This window comes from Dermacentor albipictus, chromosome 3, assembly GCF_038994185.2.
Source record: "Dermacentor albipictus isolate Rhodes 1998 colony chromosome 3, USDA_Dalb.pri_finalv2, whole genome shotgun sequence".
Taxonomy (NCBI): Eukaryota; Metazoa; Arthropoda; class Arachnida; order Ixodida; family Ixodidae; genus Dermacentor; species Dermacentor albipictus.
Genome location: NC_091823.1, coordinates 140,865,713 through 140,887,831, shown reverse-complemented (window position 1 = coordinate 140,887,831; position 22,119 = coordinate 140,865,713). Strand labels below are relative to the sequence as shown.

Here is a 22,119-nt window from a genome sequence, read left to right as displayed (position 1 = left end):
ACACTATCGATAACAAAGTACGAAGCGGCGCCTTCCGAGGCGTCCGTGAGTGAGCCCAGTGAGCGCGCGCTGTCGCGCGTCTGTGTGGATGCAAACCACCATTACTCGCGAGGCGCGGCAGGCGCTAGGCGCGCGAACGCGAGCTAGCGCGCGTCCGCAAGCGTACGTGTGGTCTCGGCTTTAGCGCCGAGATCAGCAGAGGCAGCGGGGGAAGCCACACGACGCGCAGCACCATTCGAACGCACGCTTGCCTGCGTTGTCGCGCTCGCCGTAGCAGCACCGGTTGCCCGCGGCGGCGCGCGCAGGCAGCGCGCAAACAGGGATCACGGGATATCCGATCTGAACGGCGTTTCCGGCTGGGTCGACGGTTATTTTCCGCTCATATTTCGCTCGGGAGCTGCATGGGCTGCATTTCGTGGCAGTGGGTTATTATTTAGAAGTACGCTTAGAAGGGAGTACTAAAAATAGAGCAATATTCAAGAAGCGGTGACGCCATCTGCGCGAGGAAGGCGAAAGGACGAGACGGTCATTTGCGGAATCGCCAGTTCACGGGATTGGCCAGTCGTTTCAGCGGGTGCAAGAGAGAAAATCTGGGGGCGTTTGCGCCTTAAATTTCTCCCTTTACCTAGGTACCACGGAGGAGCAGTTTCTTTGCTCGTTCTGTCCCTAGGCGTGCCTTGGCGTGGCGGCATTTTGCCATGTGTCGGCTGGCGATCCGTGCGTCGTGTACAAGTTTTCCTCGTGCGTCTCCTTGGGTGTTGCTGGCACAGTGCACTGGCGCGAACGATTGTTGTCGTTTGGTCAGTGGTCTCCCGTGAAGGCGAGTATGATATGGCGTTGCCCTGTCACTACCAGTGTCACACGTATACTTCTGATCGCGATCGGCACCGATCCGGATCGAAATTCTCGACTGTGATTGGGTCTCTCGCTCATTTTGACCAAAGGAGGCAATCACGACCGCGAAATTCGATCAGGATCGGGCGTGATCACGATCAGCGGTGAGCCAGAACACAAGATACACACACAGCGCACACTGTCAACAATTTCATTGCGAAAGCATTGCGACCTTTGAAGATTAGAGCATGGCACTAGTCACTTGATAGATATAGCATATATTACATATATAGCAAAATATATAGCATCTTTACAGTTTGCCCTGTGTGCGCGTTTTCGTTCCTTGCTTGTGCCTCTGTCACACTGGTATCTTACCGTCCTCGCGAATTTTTCCATGCGTCGAACGCTTCGAGAGGGCTCAGTTGCGCGTTATTCAATTGCCATAATTTAAACTTTAAAATACTACTAACTTGTAGCGTGGGGTCCTTTTTTTCACGTTTCTGTGTCTTCGTCCGCTTCCGCTGCTGCCTTAGTATGTCAAACGGCAAACTTCTGACTGCTGTTGCAGAAGTCTTGGCGTCACAAGTTGGCGGCTGGACGTAATAATATTTATTTTAAGTCCATCACGCTTAGGCCTCCGCCACTCCAATCTACGGACTATCCTGCTTCCAGCTTTGATCTCCCCACTACCCCTTGGGTGCCCTAGGGATCCTGCGCCGCCTGCTTTATTATAACCTCAGGTCCTCTCCTGAGGCCTCCGGTTGCATGTGCCCTCCTGGAGCAGTGCTTGTAAAAAATCCAATCTATCGTCGCGACTTAAAAAGCGACCTGCGACTTATACAACACCAGTCAGAACCTTGCCTGTCGAACCAAGTCATTCTCACCTAATTATTTAAATGATTAAGCGACTTCTGTAGGTGTCGGTCAATGTCATATTAGGCGACTGGTGAATTTGTTCTCTTTACTGGACGGATCCTGCATCTCGGCATGTATTTTGTAGCTGTGTATTCGTATAGATGTAGGAGCTCGGTGGGAGATTTATCAGTGCAGGCAGCATGTGCTAACACCATGTGGCAGATACTGCTTGATGATTTCTAGTATATCATACCCGCGCGCAGCTATCGTGTGCGCCACAGCCCTTATAAGTTATTTGGCTCAGCCATAAGTTCCAGCTTTGCTCCGACACCACTTAAGTGCTGGTTTCCCATGTCTGTCTGTCCACCCAGTTCTTTAAGCTGACAATGGCCGCTGTCATATTAATTTTCATTTTTCGTTGCCAGGATCGTGATCCCCAACTTCACATTGCATTAGTACAAATAATAAGAAAATTTTGACCACTATTGTCACCACTTTGATTAAAGTTCAGGTCCTTGCAATAATGTGCATTTCACTGTTCAGTGAAAAAGCGCTGAACAGACTTGAGTGCCCGACTATAGACATCCTACACCTAAGTTCTCTCTCTCTCTCTTTCACTCCCCATTCCCCTCCCCACATGTAGGGTAGCAAACTGGACTCAGTCTGGTTAACCTCCCTGCCTTTCCGTCTTCCCTTCTCTCTCTCTCTCACTCTTCAGCTACCCCAGCACTAGCTATTAAGCACTTTTGCTCCATTCTATATCTATCATGAAAAACTAGCATCAACATACATAATTACGGACACTATGATTCAATTATGCACTCAGCATCTCTGTAAACTTGCAACATTCACCCTCTCACGCATAAAGCGCACTCTCAAGGGCCATCATAAAACAATATCTATACATTTCTTTTCTTAGTAGTTCTTTGAAAGTATATTTTTTTCACTAGAAGGTTGGTAACAATGAGCACCTCACAGTCATGGGCTACCAGTTTGGTGCAATGTCCCACTCATTATAAAAATCTTATACTAGATGGATCGTCATTTGAAGAAAACCAATTCTTTAACAAATGGTCCATTCTGCGTTATGGTTCTACCTACCTGTCTTCTACAAGCAATGCATTCACATATCTAAGAACTGTATATAATGATAGTGATGAATCAGTGCATGTGAAATAACCTTTGACATCATCACAGGAACTTGGAAACAGGTACCACATAGTGATAACTTCGATAATCATTAATCATGTCTTATACATGGCTGGACATGTTTTCGTTCGCTTCTGGCCTTCCTTGGGTCACATGATATTTTCTGTACCTCACAATGAGACCTTGAAGCATAGGCATCTAAGGCTTTCACCTTAAAATGGAAGGATGCAAAATTGATTGCTTCAGTGTTGCTTCCCCTGAAAATGAACTACTTGTACTTTGTTTAATTTATTCACTTGAGAAATGCACATATAATACCATCCATGTTAACATAGCAGCATAGGCGGAGACTATGTGGGGGGCTCAGGGGCCCGAGCCCCCTCCGGAGATTTCCCGGGGGAGGGGAGCCGAAGCCTCCCTCCCCCTCCCCCCCCCCCCCACACACACCTAAAGTGCCAATACCAGTGCTTTGTCACCCACATCATTTGAGGTTTCTTTTCACTTTCCTCGACTTTTTCCCTTGAAATTTTACTGAGGCTAATAGCTTACTGCATCCTTGTTGGCGCAGACTTGAACGGCTTTTAATTAATATTTTCGATTATTTCTGCAAAAAAGAATGTTAAATTATGCGGTTTTATTTGCCGAAACCACGATCTCATTGTGAGGCACCGCATAGTGGGGGACTCCGGAAACTTGGACCACGGGGGGCTCTTTAACATGTACCTAAATCTAAGTACATTGGTGTTTTCACATTTCGCCCCCATCGAAATGCGGCCGTCGTGGCCGGGATTAGATGTGGCGATATCGAGCTTAGCAGCCATATTATCTCGAGCTTAACACGAGATAACATGGCTGTTAAGCTCGAGATCTGGCGATCTCGAGCTTAACACCATAGCCACAAAGCAACCACGGCGGGTCACTTTATTTCTTCAAATCCTGACAATAGGGGGACACGGCCATCAGAAGCACTCGCGGTGGCTGCCTTATCCATACTTTCTCACTTCAACATTATTTTAAATTTCCACTGTAAACACCATGCACATATGCAATATATTTAAATATACACACAGGACAAAGTTTATAATATTTTTGAAAGAGATGGAGGCAGCCAATCAAAAATTATTTATAACGGTATGGATAGCCTATGTCTAGAGAATGAATATGTTGTTGTATGCTCACGACGCTTCAAATTGTTTTGCGTCCTTTTTTGATCATGAATGAAACCTATAAACTTCACTGACCCCGTCAGCAGACTCTTTTATCAACGGCGTATGAAATGCACGTGAATGTTGTGTGTCTCGGTGTTGCTTCTTTTTACAGTAAGTAATGTCAACGACTCATGAAAAAAAGAACATTTCTAATAACTTACAACATTTATTACGGATGGTAACATCATCACTTACATGCAAACGTAAATATATACAGAGTGTCCCAATTAATTATAATGCACCAAGATTTAAAAAGAGAGCAATGCGTTACTCGAAGAAAACCTAGCGAATATTGTTTACAGTACATTGCAGTAGCTGCTAGTAATTTTTTCGTTACAGATTTAATTTGATCATTTAATTAATTATGTAAGTCGACATGTACTATCCTAATTATCAAATTATAAATGAGGCATCTAAAGGCACAGCCAAGGGACATCTAACTGCGATATTTTCAGCGACGTACTAATTGCGTACTAATTTTTTATGATAGATAAATAAACCCTGTGAAATATGGAGAATACCACATGACTGTGCTCCCACTCGCATCATAAAGCAGCGCCCTCGAACATGCTCCCTCTGAGTAGTCCAGGATGCAATAAAGGAAATAAAGAGAAACATTGTGATCGACCTAATGCCTCATCTGCCGCATCCCTGCTGAGGTAACACGTCTCGTTTGGTGTTACCTGGAAAAAAGTTGTGATAGCTGTTGTTTTAGCGTAGATAAATTGCACGGATTTTTTTTTTTTGCTACAGAACCTGTCACCACAAAAGTGAATTGACGTCAGTGCAAAGATTTAAAGGTACGTTTTGTTCCATCCCATTTGCCATGTGTTTCTCTAATGAGCACCCAGTAAGCATGATCCTCGCCTTGCCATCTGCAAATGGCAACAAGAGGAAGACTGCAAATATGTATATCACTAATGGAAGTGTGGCGGTAGACCAAATGCATCGACTATCATCAGAAGTTGTGAAAACCTGAGACAAACCGGCAGCTTCAACAAACCGGCTGAGGACTCCACGTTTGAGTCCTAGCCTACGCAGGGATGTTCTAGCATTTATGGCCTCAAATCCTCATGCTAGCATGCGGAACGTGGCCGCCCAGGTACCAATTTCCAAGTCAGTTTGGAGAATTCTAAATGACAGCCTTTCACCCGTCCCACCTTAACCAGCAACAATGCTTGGAAGATAGGGACCCGTAGAATCGTTTAAATTTCTCGCAAAAGCCCATGAGTCATCATACCTTTTGAGCAACATCATGTGCACAGATGAAGCCAATTTTCGCCGAAACGCCTAGGTACATTTGCATAATGCGCACTAGTGGAGGGACTCCAATGCACGCTGTGTGAAGTGCAATAGGCACCAGTACCAGTAGTTGCCCAAATTGTGATTCAGAATTTATGCTGGTGCTATAATCGGTCCCATCTTCTTTGATCACATACTCACTGGACAGTGTTACATCAACAAAATCCTTGAAGGAGTGGTGGATGAGTTTCTCTGTGAAGTCCCGCTGTCACCTCTTCCGCTTCTGTGGTATCAGCAAGATAGGGCACCCGCACACAGCAGCAGCCAAGCACGAAACTGGCTGGATGCGACTTTCAGTGCGCGATAGATTGGAAGGCACAGGCCTGTGAATTGGCCCGCTAGGTCATGTGACCTCTCTCCACTCGATTTCTTTCTTTGGGGTTATTTATGTGAATGATCTTGCTTACGTAATTGAGATAGAGTCAGATTAGTTCAAGGCAAGGATAACGGATGTCTGCCGTAGAACTCCGGCGTCTGTCATCAAGAAAGCCACTGAAGATGTTTCATATTTAAAACAGCACCAAAAAACACGGACAAGGAAGGACACAGAACGAGCGCTGACTGCCGACAACACCTTTATTGAAGTGTGCACAAATATATACAATTCGCAATGGGCATAAAGAGAGTAAAAGAAGAAAGGGAAGGCGAGTCATTGTCGTTCAACTCCTGCTGCGCATGCGTCAATAACATTAAACTTGAGCAAGGTTAGTGACATGTTAGTCGCACATTCAGCCACACAAACTATAAACAAAAATACTAGTGACCTATTTCACTAAGTGCCCCTTAATTCATAGAATAAGGGTTCTCTCTTCTTTGACATGTCCAGCCTGCTCAATTGTTAGCGGCGGTGTGGTGTACAATCTTTACAACGAAGTGACCAGTATTACGAACGATTTTGGAGGTCCCAGGCACTTTCTTATGTCTTTGACTGTACATGTCAATGCCCATGTATCTGTAACCCTGAAGGTCCAAGCCAAGTAGGTACACTTGCTAAGTTTCTGTTACTGAGTAAGATGCATGCTAATCCCATTTTTTTTAAGGCTTGCATGCCAAAGAACCAGCAATAAGTGCAACATTTTTGCTCAAAGTATAGATCAGAAGACACTTCTTGAAGCAAACCAGCTTGGTGCCTTTGTACAAATGCTGCTTAGTCACTAAAAGTCGTACCATAACATGTTTGAGGAAAATCGATTAGAACATTGATGCTTTAATGCAGTGCTGCTGTCGTGCTTAACACCGCACTGTAAGTCAATTAGAACGCAGTATTTTCTCATTCCAGTTACAGTGGAATCTTGCTAATCCCAGTGGTTCTGAGGCACCACAATGCATTATTGCTGTAAAAATGTTGCAAAGCCTTTGCCAGTAGGCATTGAGCTGTCATGCTCATTTCAATATGCCTTTGTCTTCTTCACAACCTTGTGTTATACTGTGAGATGTGGATCCTTCAAATATTACAGGAACTTGCATGGCTTGTGTACAAGATACAACATTTCTTGGGAGTGTTCTCAGCCTAGGTTGTGAAAGACTGCTTTAAACTCATGGGGACAACTGAGAGTGACAAGAGGCATTATTTTGTTGAGGTAAGCAATCCTTAAGCTAAACCAAGAGGTAGTATGCATGATTGGAACTGAACTTTCATATTGAGTGAGCAATCCTCTAGCAGCACTGGCACGATGCTTAGATCTCTGTGCTTCATGCAGTTCTTTTTCTTTGCCTTGTTGTTGCCACAGTGTTTCACTTTCCTGCATTCTTGTCATTGACTCTTGCTAAGCTTGTGCAATTTTTCCTCCATGCAAGCATGGACTGATTTATCTTCTGTTTGGGAAACAGTCATAGTTTGTCCAGTGACCCACTGGGCTATGTGAATAATGTACACAATGATACCATTTCAGACTTTTCAATCATCATGATGTCGATGGCACTGTCTACAAAAATCACCACTGGATTGCCCCTCTTCAGCGGGCAAGGCAGCAGCAGCACCAATAGGTGTGGTACCATGATAATGCTTACTGCATATGTTCTGACCATCCCTTCATTGCTTCATAGCTTCATTGCCCACATAGTCGGTGCCTTAATTTTATTCCTACATATGCCCAGGCGGTGTCCCAATCCTGTAGCCCTCTGGTGAGTGGGGATATTGAGATGAACCATCGCCCTATTAGACCAACTAAATGTACACAGGATAAAAATTGTAATCTTTGTTCCCCACTTGATTAATGGCTAATGTCATGACTATTGTAGGGTTGATAGCTCAGATATGTTGAAATAATTTTTGCTCTTCAAAATGAGAAAACACATGACATTGCTGAACTGTGGCTGTTCGTCAACTCTTGATATTAAACAATAAAAAATCTTACCGCCCTCAAATAGTTTGTGCGCGGTTTACAAGCTGGAACATACATTCAACAAACTTTCTCCTCAAGACTTAATAACCGCTTCTCAGAATTACAATATTGAAAATTGTTCATGGCAGAACAGCTCTTTTTGCATCATTTTGTGGAGTCTTGATAACAGCAATCCCTTGCTATTGAAAGTTGTAACATTCTTTTCATTAACAGTGAAGTTCGAATTCTTTCAAGTCCTTTTAAATAAAAAAAAAATATAGGAGGCTTGGGACATATTGTGATATAGGGCCTATGCAGGCATTTTTAAACTACTGGAATAACAAGTTAACATTCACGAATGCTTGTACTGAGAAAAAGGTACTGAGTTCGATTTATCTAAGCAGTGGTTCATACACACCTCTAACACCACCCCAGGAGGAGCCAAACACTGCCAAACTTTTTCCAATATACCCCCCCCCCTCCCCCTCCTTACTTTCTCCCGCATGCAAGAGGTATTTGCCAAATGCCAGTTAGGTCAGAAGAGACAAAATAGAAAGGTGTCTTTTTGCACCTCTTGTTCATCGAGCAATGTTTAAGAAAAAATGAGGACATACAAGGCACTGTTTCCAAGTAAATTTTTTATCCAAGAAAACCAATATACAGTAAACTACCACTTGAACGTCACTTGAACAAATTATTCAGCTGTACGAACTTTTTTATATCCCCCATCGAAACGCCATTCAACCCAATGCAAATGCCTTTCAGTTTAACAAAATTCAGTACAGTGGCATTTCACTTCTGTGAACATATTCTGCTACATCATCATCATCATCATAATTTTTATTTTCACCACTGGATACAAGGTGAAAAAGGGAGAGCCGGAAAAAAAGCCGAATTCTCTTCGGCTTGACAAAGTTCCGGTCTCCCAGACAGGCACGGAAGCAGCTGGTGTAGCAATACAATTACGGATAAAGTGTGGATATAAGAGTTTTTAAGCGCAAATACATATAGAAATTTTCATGTTATTACATGGAAACTAGTTGTAATACAGTTGTGTCAAATGACTCCCAGTATACAATTATAATCTGTTATCTTGCATATTATTATTTAACACAGGCTCAGTTGCATATATCATAGTGGACTTGGAAGCACCAAACGAGCGCGGATGCTGATCAAATTTTTTCTGATCACACAGATCGTGCTGTCGAGGACCGGATTCGTCGACGCAGGGTCTGAGCATGCGCTGCATCAGGCCTATCTACTGCTACCTCTGGCTGTCTGCCCTGCTGGCTTCATCGGACGAAACAAGTCGCAGGAAGCTGTACCACGTGCACTGCACTGGGACCACCTGACCAGCACGGTGACGTCGACGGAGACACCATGGCACCCGGATAAAAGCAGCAGCCTTTTCGACGTTACCTTCAGTGGACTTGGAAGCACTGAACGAGTACGGATGCTGATCGAATTTTTTCTGATCGCACAGGTTAGTGACCAGCATTTAGTCTCTTCAACTAGAGACAATGACGTAACGTTAATGGTGCTCCAAAGTCCACAATGCTGTGTTGCTATTTTGCAAGATTGTTTTAATGTTGTCTGCTTAATGTTACTAACATTCAGAGACGTTGAACAAAATCCAGGTCCTGACTCTGATTCAGATGAATGTTCGCAGCGGGAACTAATGAAACGCATTCTAAGAGAACAAAAGGAAACGAACAAAACACTGAAACAACTGTCTACAAATATCAAGCACGTGGAGACAATAGTTGCAGATTTGCAAGAAAGAATGACAGTTATTGAGAATGAAAGGGGATTATGGAAAGAATGCGAAGACAAGATAGTACACTGCGAGGAATCTTGTAAATCTACCATGACGCAAGTAGAATTTCTGGCATCGAAGGTCGATGATCTAGAAAATAGAAGTAGGCGGAATAACCTAGTAATTTATGGATTAAGAGAGAGCTCTGCTGAAGATGTTAAAACACTTGAAGAAGAAGTGCGAGACGGTATATTTAGGAAGATCCTAGGAATAGAAGTTAACTCAATAGAACGACTTCACAAAATTGGTACAAAGCAAAGCCAAAGGACACGCCCCGTTATTATCAGGCTATTCAACTTCGCTGAGTAAAACAAAATATTATCCAGCTCCTTCTAGCTGAAAAACACCCAGATTTCAATATCCGAAGATTTCTCAAAGAAAGTACGCGACACACTTGCTAAATTATGGCATTCTGCAGTAAGTGACAAGGCGAAAGGAGCAAAGGTATCTCTGGCATTTGATAAACTAAAAATAAATGGCAAAACCTTCATATGGAATGAGTGTGAGGACAGAAGAATTGAACTATCTAAACCGATAACTTCTGCACATGCTGGCTCAGCAGCTCGCGATTGCACGTGACAACAATGTACGAAATGTATCAGAGTGTTATCACTGAATGCGCGCAGCGTAGTCAATAACTTCAGCCTACCTGAAAGCATAGTTGCAGCCCATCACCCACACGTTATAGTCATCACGGAAACCTGGCTTCACGAAAGCGTCCAGGATTCCGAAGTGTTTCCGCCTTATCGGCTCATACGGAAAGACAGAGAATCGCGGGGGGGAGGTGTTGCTGTCGCAATTAAATCTAACATAAAATTCACAGTTTTAAACAGCATACCTGACCATGAAAGCGTATGGTGTAAACTTACATTTAATGGAAAAAGCATATTTCTGGGTGGCCTATATCGACCTCCGAATGCGCCCCCTGTATACCTAGACATTATGCACAATTACATTGCACAACACACTAATTCACGTTCCAATATTATCATCACAGGTGATTTCAATTTACCAGGAATCAACTGGTCTAATCTTTCGCACAACAGCTGTGACGCAAAAAGTGCTGAATCTCTGTTGTTCATGTCATTTACCTTTTCTTTAGACCAGCTAGTTTCCGAACCAACTAGAATAGCTGGTCCGTCATTTTCTGTGCTTAGTCTGATGTTCGTAAGCAGTCTATTTCAAAATAACACATTAAACGTTGAAAATAGCATTTCGGACCATAAAATGATTGTATTCTCCTGTCCAATTTTAGGAAACCGTGAACGCGTTAAGCCATCGATTGCTGTTATCAGGGATTACTCAAGAGCGGATGACAATGCTATCTCAGAATATTTAAACGCCTGCTTTCTGCAGTTTTCATTACTTCATGACGTAAATTAATTATGGTTATGTTTTTAGCGTATTGTGCACTTTTGTGAAGAAAACTACATTCCCTCCAGAAAGAAACGAGTGAACAGAGAACATCCTTGGGTATCGCGCGAAGTAATACATTTAAAACGAAAAATTAAGAGGAAGCGCAGAAAGAAAACCACACGTGACCTTCAAGATCTCATACGCTTACTACAATATAAGATCCATATGGCCAAGGAGCGTTTTTTCACTGTTACTCTGCCTTCTTACCTGACGAATAAACCACAAAAATTCTGGCGCTACCTATCGAGGGAGCGGCACACCGTATCGCAGATTACTGTTTCGAACGAGACAGTTGTTCAACCTGACGTCATAGCAAGCAAATTTAATGAATTTTTTCAATCTGTATTTAACAGAACTACCTTTAACGGTCCCTCTCCACAGTATCAGTTCGAGAATCCAATGCCTGAAATAGATATTGACCAACAAGGAATTTTTTTACTCTTACAAAAACTGGATGTAAAGAATCCCTGTGGCACTGATCTTATATCAAATGCTTTTTTTGCAAAAACATGCAGTTTGGACGTCAAAATACTTACACGTAATTTACAGGCAATCTTTGGAAACTTCAGTGATACCTGATGACTGGCGAAGGGCCAAAGTAATACCTGTGCACAAATCTGGCTCTAAACTCGACGTAACTATAGACCTGTTTCATTAACATGTACATCCAGTAAATTGTTCGAACATATTATTTATAAGGCCATAATATTGCACTTAGAGAATAATAACCTACAATACAGCCGGCAACATGGATTCTGTTCAAGTCTAAGTACTATTACTCAGCTGAGTTAACCCATCATGTAGCTACATCAATAAATAACAGAAGCCAAATAGATGCCATTTTCTTAGATATTTCAAAGGCCTTTGATGTTATTCCTCATCCAGATCTTATTACTAAACTAATTGCCATTGGTGTACACTAGAAAACAGTATCGTGGATCAAGAACTATCTCGAAAACCGAAAGCAATGCGTAGCTGTGAATGATATTACATCTGATTACATCAACATTTTTTTTCTGGTGTTCCACAACGCTCGGTTCTTGCGCCCCTCCTATTTCTGATCTACATCAATGATATTCATTCATGCGCTCAGCCGCCTATTCAAATGCGCCTATTCGCCGATTAACGCATAGTGTACACAACAGTGAATACTGTAGCACGGCTGAATCTGCAGTCGTCACGGCGCACCAGTAATCCCGTGATCTGTTACCTCACGTAGGCTTCACTATATATGTAACTTGCGCAACCGCAATAAAGTTGTTGCTCGCCCAACTGCTGGCCTGGCTACATGGTAGCAGCGGTGGCAGCGAAACCCAGCCAATATGTCGATGGCGTCCACGCTACTACCGCCCCCGAAGCCTATGGATCCGTCGCACGACCCTTGGATTGCCTGGAAAACTTGGAAAAGTGAGTTTCTGCTGTTTTCCATTGTTACGCAATTGAACAAGCAGCCAAAAGACATTCAAGCAGCCACGTTGCTAGTTACCATAGGCGAAGAGGCTAGGAAGTCGTACAGTACCTTCAAGTTCGATGAAGCGGAAGACAGGAATGACGTTGAAGTTCTGATTAAGAAATTTGAGGATCATTACAAGCCTGCAACGAACTTAACATTCCAAGAATTCCGTTTCGGTTCAAGGAACCAAAAAGAAGGCGAGATGTTTAACGAGTGGCTAACAGAACTGCGTGTGTTAGCGAAGAACTGTGAATTTGGGGCCGCACCAGTGATCCCGTGATCTGTTACGTCACGTAGGCTTCACTATATATGTAACTTGCACAACCGCAATAAAGTTGTTGTTCGCCCAGCTGCTGGCCTGGCTACAAATACCAGAGAGGATCAGGTAAAACTAAATGATTCGTTAGATGCTGTACAAAATTGGTGCAACATTTGTGGTGTGACGAAGAAGATCGGCAGGCTGAAAAGTCCCGTTGCCATCGCATGGCACGTACCCAGTTCGTTCGCTGGCTGCGCCCTACCTGCTGGTGCTGAGTTTGTCGCTGCTGCTCTACGAGCCGAATAAACCCCCTTTACAATTGGTGGAGGTGCTGGGTACGTGTCACGCGATGGCAACGGGGCTTTTCAGCCTGCCGATCTTCTTCGTCACAATCACCTACTCACGTCTCCGCCAATCTTGCGGCATTTTTATCCCAGCGCACCTACAGAACTTCACACTGACGCCAGTGGTGTCGGCCTTGGTGCCGTGCTCGCACAACGCAAGAACACTAATGCCGAATACGTAGTCACCTATGCCAGTCGTGCCCTCACGAAACCTGAGGCCAATTACTCAGTAACAGAAAAAGAGTGCCTGGCTATCGTATGGGCTCTTCAAAAATTTCGTCCATATGTCTACGGTCGATGCTTTGATGTGGTGACGGATTATCACGCTCTTAGCTGGTTGTCCAACCTAAAAGACCCGTTGGGCCGCCTCGCTTGGTGGGCCCTCCGAATCCAGGAATATGATATCCGTGTCGTTTATCGCTCTTGACGCAAACACGCTGGCGCCGATGCCCTCTCGCACTTTCCAGTGACTTCAGACAGCAGCACTTCTACCGACAGACATGACATCACACCACTTGACATCCTGGACATGGCATCGGAGCAACAAAAAGACCCATGGATCGTCATGGTGTTCGACTTTTTGTCAAATCCTCCGGCAACTTCGGCACCTCGAGCGCTACGCCGACAGGTGCAGCATTTCACAAACCAGGATGGACTTTTATACCGCCGCAACTACCACAATGAGGGCTGCAAATGGCTTTTAGTAGTGCCTCGCCACCTACGACAAGAGTTCTGCTCCGCTTTTCATTCTGACCCACAGTGTGGTCACGGCGGAGTGTCAAAAACTTGCACACGGCTTTGCCTACAATATTATTAGCGAGGGATGTACACCTTCGTCCACAAATATTTACGCTCCTGCATTGCCTGCCAGCAATGCGAATGTGTCCCGCATCTCTCCACCACATCTCTCCAACCACTTCCCTGCCCAGCTCAGCCATTTGACCGTGTCGGCATTGATATCTATGGGCCTCTTCCATCTACTGGCGCGGGCAACCGATGGATTGTTGTCGCCGTAGATCATTTGACACGGTATGCTGAAACCGCCGCCTTGCCTGCCGCATCAGCAAAAAACATCGCCTCGTTCATTATAAACAACTTCGTTCTCCGCCATGGCACACCATGTGAACTGTTGAGCGATCGGGGCTGCGTATTCCTCTCAGATGTCCTGCAGTCACTCTTATCTGAATGCCAAATTATTCACCACACTACTACTGCTTATCATCCACAGACCAATGGCTTAACAGAACGATTCAACAGAACTCTTGGTGACATGCTATCAATTTATGTTGCATCTGACCACTCCAACTGGGACCTTGTACTTCCTTTCGTCACTTACGCATATAACACTGCCTCTCAAGCCACCACCGGATTCTCACCATTTTTTCTGCTTTACGGCCGGCCGCCATCCCTCCAGCACCATTGATACAGTTCTCCCGTACCGGCTGGACCCTGCTGAATGCTCACCTGTTTCTATGGTTGCTCAGCACGCCGAGAAATGCCACCAACTGGCCCGTTCGTTGACGTCTGCTCAACAGTGCCGCCAAAAAGAATGCCATGACCTCAATCCTCCCCCTCACCCCTTCCCCGTCGACTCACTCGTGTGGCTTTGGGTCCCGCCTGTTGCTGCTCCTGGCTTTTCGTCCAAGCTCCTCCCGAAGTACCACGGGCCCTACCGCGTAGTTGCACAAACATCACCAATGAACTACGTGGTCGAACCCGTATCGCCATCTTCCGATCTGCGTCGTTGGGGGCGAGAGACTGTGCACATTGACCGGCTGAAGCAGTATTACGATCCGCCCACCTCTTCCTAGGTTGCCAGGATGGCTACTCTTCAATTCCGGGGGGGATTGTGACGAAGAAGATCGGCAGGCTGAAAAGCCCCGTTGCCACCGCGTGGCACGTACCCAGTTCGTTCACTGGCTGCGCCCTACCTGCTGGTGCTGAGTTTGTCGCTGCTGCTCTACGAGCCGAATAAACCCCCCTTACAGGGGGATGAAACTGAATGCATCAAAAACTACCAGTATCTCCTTCACTCACAAGAAAAATGCGCTTCAGTTTACATACACAATAAACAATATATCACTAAGAAAATACGAGGAGGTCACATATCTCGGGGTCACTCCTACAATGAAATTAGATTGGGAAACTCATATAAATAATATGTATGACAAGGCCCTAGGTAAACTACATTTCTTGAGAAGAAAAGTTAGAAACACACCTCCTAGTGTTAAATGCACACAGAACCCTCATTAGACCCTCTTTAGAGTATGCTGACATTATTTGGGCCCCACACCAAAAGTATTTAACCGAGAAACTAGAACGCATAAAGAACTTAGCATTGAGATTTATATATTCACAATATTCACGTCAAACGAGCATTACAAACCTGCGCGTCAAGGCTAACGTTCAATCACTGGCTCAACGTAGAATGATTTCCAGATTAAAATTTCTATGCTTACTTTATCACGGCTCCTATTGAGTACCACAAGTAACATACATTCAAGCGCCATTCAGACTTTCTGCCTGAACCAACCATAATAAATCAATACGACACCATCCCAGCCATAATAACACTCGCAAGTACTGTTTATTCCCACACGCCATTTCCCATTGGAACATACTACCCTCTAGAGCCGTAAATTGCCCATCTGCCAACGCAATTATTGACAGTATTGAGAATCTGAAATTCGAATGGTGATATTACCTGTATTTCATATGCAGCCTCTGTAGATGCATTCTTATGGTAAACGCTGTTTCGCCTGCTTCCCGGACGGCTCATTTAAACAGTGTATATATTTATTGAGTATGTTCATTTTTGTGTGTGCTAATACTCTTTGTTTTGGATACACTAGTTTAAGTTTATTCTTTTTTTTGTACTGTATTCCATGTTTATTTATTTATTTCAGAATACTGCAGGCCAACAGTTATGGCCCATGCAGGAGGGGCTATACAAGGCATGTAAATACACTGGAACATCAAAAAATAAAAAGAAAGAACGGCAGTTTAACAGATTGCCGCTAACAGACAAGCAGAAAAACATGTATACACATGTACATATTCATATATATATGCTTTCGCACATATGCAGCTCTCATTCACTCAAACAAATGCTCTTCTAGAGCTTTAACAAAATTAGCGGACTGGAAGATGGCCCCTGGAAGACAGTTCCAGTCGGAAACGGTCCTCGGAAAAAAACTGTGTTTGAATGTTTCAGTTCTTGCAAAAATTGGTTCCAGTAAATGACTTCCTGTGTGGTGTGTTCGTCTAGACGATAACTGTTTAAGTTCTGTGGGATGCGAAATGTTTAGTTTATGTGCTAAAAGGTTATGCAAAAACAACAAACGGGACATTTTCCTACGTACTTGAAGTAGTTGGATGTTATTTGTTTTCATTAGTGTCGTAGGTGAATCAAGCCTTCTGTATTTGTTATAAATAAACCTAATCGCTTTCCTTTGCACCATCTCAAGCTGGTAAATGTCCTTCTTTATGAACGGGTCCCATAAGACCGACGCGTACTCTAATTTTGATCTGATGAATGTTATGTATGCGAGACGTTTAAGCTTACTTGGAGCGCCTCTAAGCTTCCGCCTCAGAAAGCACAGCTTGGAAAATGATGAGGAACAAATGTCTGAAATATGCTCAGACCAAGTTAAATCGTTTGTTATTGTAACCCCTAAGTATTTATGATGTGTGACCTCCATAATAGAATGATTTAGAAGGCTGTAAGAGAAAGGAGAAACCTGTTTTTTGCGCGAAATTCGCAAGAGGACAGTTTTATCTAGGTTAAGTTGCATATTCCATTTAAGGCACCATTGATGAACAGCTAATAGTGAGTTTTGTAAGAGGTAATGATCATTACGCTCGTTTATGCTCTTGAAGAGAATGCAGTCATCTGCAAAAAGTTTGACAGAGACATTTTCGGAAATAGCAGCCGGCAAATCATTAATATAAATTAAGAATAGCAGTGGGCCTAAAACGCTTCCTTGGGGTACACCTGACGTAACTGGAAGCACTTCAGATTTACAACCATTAACCTCTACGTACTGTGTCCTGTGTTTTAAATAAGCATTAATCCAATTAACAAGGTAAGTAGGGACGCCAATATTTTCCAGTTTATAAATAAGTTTACTGTGGGGAACTGTGTCAAATGCCTTGCGGAAATCTAAAATAAGTACATCAATCTGCCCCGATTTATCAAGCACAACAGAAAAATCATGAATTGTTGTAACTAACTGTGTCACAGTGGACATTTCTTTCCGAAAGCCATGTTGTGCAGGTGATAAAATGTTATTTTCAGCAAGATAAGAGTTAAGATAACCCGATACTATGTGTTCAAGCAGCTTGCAACAAGAGGAAGTGATTGAGATTGGTCGATAATTAGAAATGGTTAGCTTGTCCCCTTTTTTTAGAATTGGCACAACGCGGGCCATCCTCCAGTCCTCCGGTACATCTCCCGATAGTAACGAGACTTGAAAGATCCTCGTTAAGAAAACAGATACCTGTGCTGCAAAACGCTTCAAAAAGGCATTTGGAACCCCATCGGGACCCGCGGATTTTTTATCTGCGAGTTTACGCAGCATACACACAACACCGTTCACAGAGATAGTTGGTACGTCACCAGGATCTTCAACTGGAATTCTTGCTGTGGTTGCCCGTTCCATAAGGAACACGCTTTGAAAATACGAGTTAAAACTTTGCGCTATGATCGCGGAGTCGGTTACAACGCTGTTATTAACTTGAATTTTGGTCAAGTGGTCAGTACTGCGACCTAGGAAATTCCAAAATTTTTGGGGATCACTTCTGATAAATTCGGGGAGCGTCGTGTCAAAATAACTTGACTTTGCTAGTTTTAACTTATAGGCAAGTTCCTCTTTTAGAACCTGGAAGTGTTGCGGACAAGGTAATTTTTTCTTCCTACAGCGCCTTACTTTACGTTTCATTTGAATAATTTCGCGACTTATCCAAGGATTGCGGCGATTAATACAAACCTTTCTAAGGGGAACAAAATGTTCTATAGTATACTGTACTGTATTCTTAAAGTGCTGCCATAAACTATGAAGGTCATCGCTGCTAGGGTTATCTAACTGTGATTGTAAAGAGTCGATGATTGCGTTATCGTCAGCGCGTGCGTAGTCCTTGATCATTTTAATCGGTCGCTTCCCGGCAACAACTGACGAAACACAACAGAAGAACAAGAGACGATGGTCCGAGATTCCAGCTTCAACACTAAGCACTCCATCAAAAAAGGTTTGACTAACAAAGAAAAGGTCTAAGACAGATGTCTCTCTGGTGTATGCATGAACGGTTTGCTTAAGGTTTAAAGAAAACATCAGATCAAGAATAATATCACATGAGGCAGACAGGCCATAATACGGTTTATCCCAATCAATAGCAGGGAAATTAAAATCACCGGTAATAATTAAGTTCCTGTTTTGGTAAGGCAGTAAGCGGTCAAATAAACTATACATGAAAGAATCCGCTGCATCAGGGGCACGATACACAGCACAAAGAAGAAAAGTGAGACCATGCGCAGTAACGTGCAACAACAAACTTTCATGCTGATCAATTTGTTCAAGCAGCGTTACGCTTACTGCACGTTTCGCAATCACAGCAACGCCTCCACCACGTGAGCCGCGATCGCGTCTGTATATGACGTAGTCCGGTGGCACAATTTCTTCATCAAGAATACCGCTATGTAACCATGTCTCGGAAATCACCAGTAGGTGAGGATCGTAAGAAATGAGCAGAACTTCAAGGCTATCTATTTTGTTTACAATGCTTCTAGCATTCAGGGATATCACACGTAACTGGCACGTATCTGGCGATGGGGTCGTCTTGACATCACGACAACTACCGGCATTAATATTAATCGATGGTGGTTTATGCTTCGCTTGATTCGAAGAACCATGTGCGTAAAAAAAAGACAGTGATTCTGAACCTGTGGCTTGTCAAGTACTAGAAGCATTGGCGTGTTTCCTTCGCGGACGACCTGCATTTTTCCCCGGTTGTGAGGCTTGCGTTACACCGCTCTCATAACTGTGATCAATACCGCGTGAAGCGGCTTCAGGTACTTTAAACCTTTGATTTTTCTTTTCGTCCCACGCGTAGACCTCTTTGTTAATGACTAATTTATCATACTTAAGGTACACTTTATCCTCAGGCGCCTTATCTTTAGCAGTAGCCCAGAGCAGCTTTCTAATTGTTCTTAGCCTAGGTGAGAAGTCTTCCGAAATGTACGTTTGAGTTCCCTTCAGCTTCGAAGCATTTCTGAGAAGTTCCGCTTTTTCAGTGAAGTCAAAAAACCTTATAATCACCGGACGCGCTTTCCCTACCGCTTTTCTTCCTAGGCGGTGTAAACTTTCTAGGCTCTCTACTTTTATTTCAAGTTTACGTTCAAAAATTTCTGTTAGAATATGTTCCTTAAGACTATTTACCGTCTCTGCTTCAGACTCCTGAATCCCATACACGAGCAGATTGTTTCGTCGAGAATAATTTTCAATGTTGTCCACATTTCTCCTTAGTGAAGCAATCTCTTCGTTTAGTTCCACAAGCGTTTGCTCGCATGTCTCCATCCTTTTAGCTGTCTGTGAAAGCACTTCCAGTTTACCTTCAATGGAAGACAATCTCACGTTTGTCGAGGTAATGTGCGAGTCTAGCTTAACTCCGATAGCCTTTAGTTCACATGAAGAAGCTTTTTGATTTCGGAGAATTTCTTCGAGTTGGTCTGCTATCCCTGGGCCAGGATTAAGCTCAACGTCCCCGCTTAACAACAGTGCAAGCAGACAAAATGAGTCAAAACACTCAGCAAAACATTCAAGCAAGACGCCTGGGCAAGGCAGCACAACCAAACAGAGGGAATCGCTTTTAAATTCACAGGAATTGCGATATCTACTAACCTGCATGAAAAAGACGAACAGGTTTAGCCGTGACTGCATCCTTCGGGTGCTGCCTTGCCCACTGGCGAAGAAATCTTGAGGGGCGGTTTCCATGAAATTTGATGATGTCGATGTTACTTGGGATAGCCATGGCGAATGCCGACAACGTTCATTGCAGCAGCCATCGGTGTCGTTGCGAAATCCAGTGTTGGCATGGAAGAGCATCGTCACTGGCACATGGTGATGTCGTTCATTCCACGGCGCAGCATACTGACAGTCGACGGGATGAAAAGAAGCAGTGTCGATGCACGAGGCAAAGACCTGCATGAAAAAGACGAACAGGTTTAGCCGTGACTGCATCCTTCGGGTGCTGCCTTGCCCACTGGCGAAGAAATCTTGAGGGGCGGTTTCCATGAAATTTGATGATGTCGATGTTACTTGGGATAGCCATGGCGAATGCCGACAACGTTCATTGCAGCAGCCATCGGTGTCGTTGCGAAATCCAGTGTTGGCATGGAAGAGCATCGTCACTGGCACATGGTGATGTCGTTCATTCCACGGCGCAGCATACTGACAGTCGACGGGATGAAAAGAAGCAGTGTCGATGCACGAGGCAAAGACCTGCATGAAAAAGACGAACAGGTTTAGCCGTGACTGCATCCTTCGGGTGCTGCCTTGCCCACTGTAACCACTCCTGCATGGGCCCGACGATGGCCTGCAGTATTGTAAAATAAATAAATAAATAAGAATGCAAAAACAATATATGTATACATATATACACATATATACATACACACACATACATATATAGATATAACAAATTTCACAGAAGTTTACAATAAACACAAGTTACCATCAGGAAACGTTCTTTTTTTTTAGAAATTATTTTACATACTTGCAAATATATATGTGCATCTATGTTAAAAAACATAAAAAAAGAAAAATCTGCATATAGGCTGCTGCTTTCGCGACAGACATCTCGGCAACGTAGCCCAGGGCGTCGTCACATCCTTGAATTTTAACAAACGTGAAGACGCCCTTTGCAGCATCCAGTTTACGACACGAAACCCTGCCACGTGGTTCGGGCACAATCACTGCAGTGGAAACCTGGATTCTAGGAATAGTAGTTACTAGTGTGAACGTATAAACAAAATGAGAATATATGACAAGTTCTACGGAACTGTTGGAGCAGTTGACAATACACATCTATAAGAACAAATCCAATATTTTAGTTATGTTTAGAGATAACACATCAACATGTTGGTTAAAATAGTTAAGTAGGGAAGGTAGTGTATGTTTAAGGCATTGGCAGCCATATTTAGTATGTGAAAAAGGGATCTGCCATGGTGCCTGGTGACGATATGAATATGCACTTCTATTTTGTTGTAGAGTTGCCGGAGCTAGGAATGAATCGAGTTTTCCCAGCATAGCATTTCTATAGCTTAGTAATGTTTTGAATTTATATATGTCACGGGCTCTGATTATTCTGTTTTGTTGGAAAAGCTCTTGCGTATGCTCGAAAAAACAAACGTTCGCTATCGCCCGAATTGCTTTCTCATGAAGTATTTCCAGCATTTGAATATTTTGCGCTGTAGTGATACCCTATATAAGTGAACAGTAACTGAGGTGTGGATGGAGAAGAGCATGATAAATGAGACGCTTAACTTGAAAAGGTAATGCACTTCAATTGCAATTTAACACACCAACAACTTTTCATACCTTTGAGCAAATATGACTAACGTGTTCATTCCAGGACATATGCTCTGTGAGTATTATGCCTAGGGTTTTTATGGATGACGTAATGTTAATTTTATACAGACCCCACACAATATTATCTGACAATGTAGTAAAACTTCCCAGAGCATGAAAAACAACGCATTTTGTTTTGGTTTCATTGAGGATGAGGCCGTTTGCCTTAGACCATGCTCGAAGTCCATAACAAACGGAGCTTGCTATAGGTGTTATTTCTTTTAAATCTTTACCTGTAAAGAAAACAGAGCAATCATCTGCATACGGACAAATTTACACATATCGCTCACTTGTACAATATCACTAATGTAATACAGGAAAAGTATCAGGCCAAGAATGCTACCTTGGGGCACACCCGCTGTCAAAGATTTTATCTGCGATCTGTTCTCATTAATTTCAGCAAACTGACGTCGGCTTTCTAAATAAGATCAGATAAGTTCAAGTGTTATTCCTCGGAAGCCATATGTTTCCAGCTTTATCAGCAGCAATTTCTGGTTGACCCTATCAAAGGCTTTGCTGAAGTCTAAGTATAACC

The 22,119-nt window shown here is 43.4% G+C and overlaps 1 long non-coding RNA gene across 2 annotated transcripts; it reads left to right on the top strand.

The window, feature by feature from the left end:
* The first annotated feature begins 84 nt into the window (after window positions 1-84).
* LOC135917937 (uncharacterized) lies at window positions 85-17,057 on the top strand. Of its 2 annotated transcripts, none has more exons than XR_011512927.1 (6): window positions 85-820; window positions 4,800-4,846; window positions 6,806-6,928; window positions 7,241-7,334; window positions 8,868-9,155; window positions 15,867-17,057. It is a non-coding gene; the product is annotated as an uncharacterized lncRNA (long non-coding RNA). The 2 variants fall into 2 exon arrangements; XR_010569462.2 differs by lacking the exon at window positions 15,867-17,057 and adding an exon at window positions 12,203-12,321.
* Window positions 17,058-22,119: the final 5,062 nt, after the last annotated feature.